General features: G+C 41.5%; 1 pseudogene; it reads right to left on the bottom strand.

Moving 5' to 3' along the window:
- Positions 1-1,755: 1,755 nt before the first annotated feature.
- LOC101987510 lies at positions 1,756-2,907 on the bottom strand (annotated as a pseudogene).
- Positions 2,908-7,656: the final 4,749 nt, after the last annotated feature.

Below are 7,656 nucleotides of genomic sequence, written 5' to 3'. Positions count from 1 at the left end.
TTTCTCTTCTATTAGGTTCAATGTGTTCTGACTGATAGTGAGGTCTTTAATCCATTTGGACTTGAGTTTTGTGCATGGTGATAGATATGGGTCTATTTTCATTCTTCTACAGGTTGTTTTTAAAAGGCGAGAAAAGCCTCTCCTGGTATGCTTATGTCTAGAAACGTATGTACATTTTACTACGGAAATTTCAGATGGATTCTAACTGACATCCTTCCCTACAGATTATTATATTACAAATCCCCACATCTCTGACCCCTATGAAAGCCTGTATTTCTACTGTTGGCTGCATGCCTTTCACCACTACTGACTGAAATAACAATTCTTCTTCTAGGCTGCTGCTTCAAGCATCCGCGTCCTAAGCTTGCTTCCTGTACGCTTTCTTTCTTTTCCATTTCTAATGCATACTCTACCACATACACAGCTGCCATAACCATCCTTTCCCTACTTTTTTTGCCCCTGTGCCTGAACTGTAGCTCCCAAGAATCTTTCACTGTTCATAGAACAGAGCTGTGCCTCTTGTAGAAACTCAGAAATAATGCACTGAAGAAAGGGAAAACAGAGGGAAGGGACAAGAAGGCAGGGGGAAGTAAGAAAACCAGGAAAGAAGTAAAGCAGGAGGGGAAAACAGCCTAGTACCTAGCTCTGTGTTAAATCTCAAAGACACCAATAGAAAAAAAACCCTTTTATAATAAGGAAGAATTTGTCTCTAGGCAATCACAACAGAATTGAAGAATTATCTAATGAGGATCATTATAGTTAATATCTGCGCAGCTCATTGATGTAACCTATTTCCATTTAAATTTCGTGTGCTGTGGTTCATATATCCTAGGCCAATCTGGTATCTAAATGAAGGGAGTATGTGTATGTATGTATGTTCATATGTATGTGAATTTGTGCAAGAATGTGTGTGTCTATGCATGTACGTATGCATGTCTGTGTGTGGCGTGTGGTGTTTTAGCTAGTGATGAGAGACGTGAGGGAAGGAGACTAAGGCCAGTTTGAAAGGCCTTGACTGTATTTAGTCTGTGTCCTGTGGTAAAGGGCCAACGATGGAATTTTTAAAAAACTGTAATGTGTCAAACTACTCCAAGCTTTGTGACTGGGATTTTGAGGGAATGACAACGCTGGATGATGAGAATACTTTTGAGAAGAAGACAGCATTCCGAGAAAGACTATGGGCGATGTACATCAGGGATAACAGCTCTTAGCCATGATGCAGAGAATCATGTAGAGAATTAGATGCAGGTAGATGCAGAGAATTGACTACCTAATGAGACACCGAGAGAAGTGAAGAGCCGGGAACCCAGGCCTGGTGTGTATCACTCCCAGATCTGAGGTGTGTCTGTTACTGCAGGAGCTGCAGAGATAATGGAGCATCCACGTTCAATACAAAGATCAGCAGCGAGGTTGAGGGATGCTGAGTGACAGTCTAACAGGATTGCAGAGATACTAAGAAGAAAAGAAGGGCTGACTTCAGTGTTTAGCCTGGAAAGGAGATAAACAAAATGCAGTGAATTAGAAACATTCCACTATTTACTAAAGAAGCAGAGCCATGGGGTGTTCTAGAGAAGGGACTGGCAACAATAATCACTGAGCCCAAGGAAAATAAAGGAAGCTGTCACTTGCTTTCTTTGGATTTTTATGTTACCTATGCCTGTCTGCTGTCACGGTACAACCACAGAGGAAGGCCATGAAAGAGACCACATGGTCCACAAACCTACAATGTCAACAATCTTTTTTTTTTTTTTTTTTTTTTTTGGTGGTAGTGGGTACATTTTATTGGTTTCGGGCACATAGGAAGAAACCCCACCTTGAGGGATGGAGGGTAGGTAGGAGTTATCTGGTGGTTACTTGTGGTAGAATCGTGGGTTCTGGCTGTGTTGGATGAAAGGGAGTCGAGGGCCAGGTTGGCTGGTAGTAGCAAAGCCTGACTTTCCTGCTGCTTGCATCTGCACAGGGAGCTGGGGGGAAGCCAGGAGTCCAGGGGCTGGATGCAAAGCTTGGGGATGCATGGGCCGCAGAGAAGACGAGTCAGAGAAGCTAGTTTGCTGATTTGCATGTTCCATCTGCTTTTGCAAAGACAGGGCACCAGCAGGCTGCAGGAACCCTGTCTGAGTGGGCTGAAAGTGGCCATGAACTGTATAGGGCTGTGGCTGTGGCTGAGACAGGTACTGCACAGCAGGAAATGCTGACGGTGCTCTGAGCTGCTGGCTAGGACTATAGGCTGCTTGTGTAGGCCCATAGTGAGGTGGGTGCTGAGCAGTTCCATAGGCTCCTCCTGGGCTGCCTTGGAATTGCCCATGTTCTGGGGTCCCTGCAAAAGCAGCTGCTGATCCCACATAATGCCGAGTCGTAAGCACTTGGGGTCCAAACATCTGCTTGGCTCTGTCAGCTGCCATGAGAGTACCTGGGCGATTGTGTCCTCCGGGGCTCCCCTGCATGCTGAGGAGGTGCGTTCCCGTGTGAACAGTTAGGCTCTGCTGGTATGCAGCTGATGTCAGAGTGGTCAGGTCACTCTGTTCCTTTCGTCTCCGTTTTTCTTCCTCATGCAAAACTTTTTTGAGCTGCAAGAAAAGTTGGTGCTTCTTCTCCTGTAGAGCCGAGAGCTTCTCCTGCAGCTTCAAAATTTGTTCCTTGGTGTCTTTAGTGACATTCTCTCTTCCATCTCCTTTTTCTTTCTTCTCTCCTGCTCTTCTTTCATCTTCTGTTCCATCATCTTGTCCACCTCTTCCTCCTCCTGCCGTTTGCGCTCCCGCTCCATCATGATGTGCCGGTGCAGAGCCCTGGCCATGGCGTTGGAAAGTTTGGGGCGCTCCAGTAGTGCGGGCATGATGCTGTTGATGACGCTTGGGCAGTGGGCGCCCGGCTCTGCCACTGACTGCCAGACCTCAGGCAGGGCCTTCTCGGCGCTTTCTCCGTGGCCTCCGGCCCAATGTCAACAATCTTGTCTTTAACAGAAAAAAAGTTTGAGGACCCTCGGTACAAAACAACAGCGAGAGGGCTGGGAATATATCTTGCCTACTATGCTTGAAACCTTGGATTTTATTTCCAGTACCACATTAACCTGGCATGGTGACAAACACTTTTAATTCTAGAACTCTGGAGGTAGAGACAGGAGGATCCAAAGTTCAAGGAAAAAGTCTGACTCAAAAAGAAGGAGGAGACAAATACTGAGATGGAGAGAGACAGGAAGAAGCAAGAATACATAGGCTTTGTGCTCAGAAACCCAATTCAGTCTTAAGTCTACCTCACAAGCTTTTAAGAGAAATCACCAATATTTACAGATCCAGTTTTCTAAATCTGTAAAATTAAATTAATGATTAGCTCACCTAAAGATATAATATAAAAATACTCATATGTGATGATGAAAGGCAATTTGGAAAGCTGGGATGAACTAAATTCAAGTACGGATGTTTATAGTTGAAGGATTAAATGGTTCTATGTTTTTTGGGTGAAAGATGTTCACATGCTCATTATAACTCAAGGGATAGTTTCCTCACACGTTTGAATATCTGCAGACACTTGCAACTTGGAATTCTCTTCTCCCCACAAATAGAAATGCCAAGAAAGTTTTGCTGAATGCTGCCTTGGCCTATGACTCTATCATCTGAGTTCTGCCTGTCTTCTGTGCCCCTTTTCTCGAAGGGTCTTGGTCTGGACTGTTCTCTCATTAACATCTGCTCATCCTCTGTATTTGAAGGATTCTTGCTGTGCCTCAGAAATCACACAGTGCTGCTGGACAGGAAGCCTAGCTCTGCACCACAGGACTTCTTGGAGTCCATCGAATTCCCCTTGTGTATTCTTGTTATTACACTGTACACTATGTGCCATTACTAATTGCACACATTTTTTATACAACCTAAGCTGGCTTCTGGGTCTCAAACAAATAGTTTCCATTTACTAGGAAACATGAGTGCCAGGAAACTTCCAGGGGAATCATCAGCCCTGTTTTATGAAATAGAAAACTGTAGACTGGAGAGAAGCTCCTGGTATACAAGCAAATTTCAAATGACTGCAAAACCACACCCAAATCTGCAAGGCTGCCAGCACCCTCACGTTACTGTCATTCAGGGTGCTGATGTATTGTCTCGTTCCACAGTTAGACATTTCATAGGGAAGAAACATTCTTTAAAATATTTATTAATAGGTCAGCCAGTTTCATACTTCACTCCTTCTATCTTCATATTTTATAAGCCTAGCCTCCATCTGTCCACCCTTCCTGGTTCATGATGCTAGTAGTTATCTTATTTCTTTATTCTGCATAAATGAATAAATGCATGATTTCAGAATGAAACTAAATAGTCGGGTCGTTTAATTTGTCACTATTTATTGAGGACAAACTGACCTAAGAGCCAGCTCACTGCCATAAACCTTAGAATTTAACTGAGGAAGAAAACGGTACCTTTGACTGCCCACACAAGAACAAGAAAACCACGTGGACCACAACTAGCTTCTGACGGTGGGGTGAATGTATCACAGTAGCTACGAAACCAGAGAAAACGTCCTGTTCTTGGTCCCAAGACCAAGTCATATATAGTTGAATCTTCCCCAGTGAGTTTGAAATAAATTATTCTTTAGGCTTCTTAGCTAGAACATTCCTGGGTCCTATGATGACTGAAAGAATGTGAACTAAAAAAAGAGATGCCTCTCTTGCCATGCAAGCCCACATCTAGCCACATCCTCCATAACAGCCCAGGAAGACATCTAGAACCTAAAGTTTACATCCATTAAAATCCCTGATGTGAAGCCATTCCTAGACCAATCCTCTTGAAAGGTGGTTTGAATAACTGTGGTAGACATTATTGTACCCAAGATGCTTGAGAGATACTGTGGCCAGCGAGGCTTTAGTTGAAACTCAGTTTGAGACATTTGCTTGTGCTCACAGGAATCTTCCCCCTACCTTGTAGAACAGCATTCTGCAAGGAAGACAGAAAGAAGATGCAACCGTGTCTAGGGACTGTTTAAGTTCTAAACTCCATCCTGTCTTTCTAGGTTATGAAGCTATAATATCCAAAAACAGATAAGAGACTACTCACTTTCGCAGCTCACTGATATGACCTATGTATACATATTTCACAATATACAGCATAATCCTGTTTTCATGCCAGCTCGCATGCTGCAAAACCCTGTCTAGCATGATTGGGGTATATTTGATTTTATTGAACACCTTATATATGTAGAACTACAGCAGCCCTCTGAAGAGCTAAATATCACTTGTTGAGTTTCATGAGGTACTTTTCCAAGAATAGTGAAAGTCTTCTACCTTGTATTAGGTCTGTATGAGATATGGCAACGTTCTTAAAACACAAAACCAAAGAGGTAGGTCTTCACCTTGTGCAAAGACAGATATCTCTTTGTAGAAGAGATATCGAGGAATATGGTTTTATGTGTTAAGGTAACATTCCAGCCCCTAATTATTATCATAAACTGTGAAATTCATTAATTTACTCTTACACATACAAAGGTCTTGTCTTTTCATGATCCATCCATGTGAGAAAATAAACTACTATTATTATTTTTAAATGGAATTAAATGCATGGCTCACATTTAATCAAAAGAGTATTTGCCTAGACAAAGTATAAATGTTACTATTGACATTAGACACGAGCTTCCAATCACAGAATGACATGAAAATCATTCTGAAGACTCTAACTGCAGGAAGAGACAACTCTGAGAACTTGTCCAACCCAATCTCTACCACTTCTCAAGAAATAAAATTGACCCCAGAAAATGTCCCAAACTAAGAAATCAAAACTGACTTATTGTGGGTATTTTATCCACCATTAATTTTTTCCAATCTATTTAAAATATGTACTTTTTAGACTTAAAAACAAAAATATATCCCAGAATAACTAATGGGCCACTAAGAGCCACAGTAAGCAAATTGGTGATGGCTTCCTGCTAAATAGCTTTTCAACAAATATACCTTTAATATTTTAATTTCTCTGAAATTTAACATGACAACTTTCTCCAGATTTCGCACTTGGCTCTGGTATTTATACATAGCTTTTTGATACCTTTTTATAATATTAAACTTTTCTCATTCCTAGCCTAGATCTCATTTACTTGAATTCAGAATGAGTAGTGGTAACTGTTTTAATATCAGTGCCAGGCCTTACCTGAAATTTAAAAATAAAAGAAAGCATTTGATGACAATCATTCTCACAGCCATGCAATAAAAATAAGATACTTAAAAACTGTTTAAATTGAAAGGTGCTGGATTTCATCAGCATTCTAAGCATAATAAATCTGCATGATCATATATGTGTGTGTGTGTGTGTGTGTATGTATACACAAACACATATGTACCTCAAATACACCTGAATGCATGGTGACCAAGAAATGCAGAGTCATGGTGCAAATACTTAATAACATCAAGAATATTCACAAAGACATACCATGAAAAATGTTCCCAGAAGTATAGAGACTAGATGCTTGCTAGGGGCAGGGCTAGGGGAGAGTATGGAAGCATTAGTAAACATAAGAAAGCTTGTGTGTAATACAATCATGCCTGAAAATGTAAACTTAGTGCCATTGGTGTCCAAGAGAACGTATATATATATATATATATATATATATATATATATATATATATATATATTTATGATGGAAAATGAGAGACAAAAACAAAATGAACAAGAAAATGGGACTTAAGACTTGAAAGCATCAGGTAAACAGAATTTGTGAAACTTCATTTCTGTGTCTCATTGCATCTCGAGTTTCTAGCCTCATCTGTAAAAGAGATAATGATGGCTTTGGATAGAAACAAGTTATTTAGGAGTGAATGTGTGTTAGGCTTGTCCAGCATATGTCACTGGCTAGAGTCAGGATGGAAGGTATGTCATAGCTAGCACAGTCTTCTGGCCTCAATGACTGATTTCCTCACACTGACCCCTGAACCTGACTTAAACATCATTTATACTTCCTGACCATAGCACTGGTCACCTAGGTGGACACACAGTCCTATTAAGACCTCATCATAATATTTAAGCTCCAGCATGAAGAAGTTACCACTTCCCCAATTTTCTCCACAACTGAGGGCTCTCTTAGGCTTTGTGACCTGCATCTTTAAACCTGGAAAGATGTCAAAAAATAAGTTGCTGCTGGATACCACCTGGAAAAGTCAAGGCCCCAAACGATTTGCCCTTTGGGAGTAGATCTCCAGGCTGAGTTTCTATCATAATTTAGCACAAGGATCCTGGTGGGTGGGGTACGTTGGTTATTTCAGTTACTTTGCTACAACAAAATACCTAGACAAAGAAACTTCAGAAAGGAAGGGCCTATTTTGGCTTGCATCATGGTGAGGAAGACATACCATGACAAGGACATGAGGCTCCAGATCATCTGCAGTTAGGAAGCAAAAAATGATGCACCCTTGTATTCAATTCACTTTTTCCTTTTTATTCAGTCAAGGACCTCCACCCTTGGATGCTGCTTCTCATAGTGAAAGTGGATCTTCTCTCCTCTGTCCCATCTAGCTAATCCCTCACAGACCTTCCCAGTGGCCTTGTCTCCTAGGTGATTCTAGATACTCATGGGAAGTAGAAAAAGACAAGATCTCCTCAGTAAATTGGGAACATGAGGACCTTGGGGGAGGGTTGAACAATAGGGGAGAGGCAGGGAGGCGAGCAGAGAAAAATGTAGAGCTCAATA

The sequence above is a fragment of the Microtus ochrogaster genome, chromosome 18, assembly GCF_000317375.1.
Source record: "Microtus ochrogaster isolate Prairie Vole_2 chromosome 18, MicOch1.0, whole genome shotgun sequence".
Taxonomy (NCBI): domain Eukaryota; kingdom Metazoa; phylum Chordata; class Mammalia; order Rodentia; family Cricetidae; genus Microtus; species Microtus ochrogaster.
This window is presented reverse-complemented; position numbering and strand designations above follow the sequence as displayed.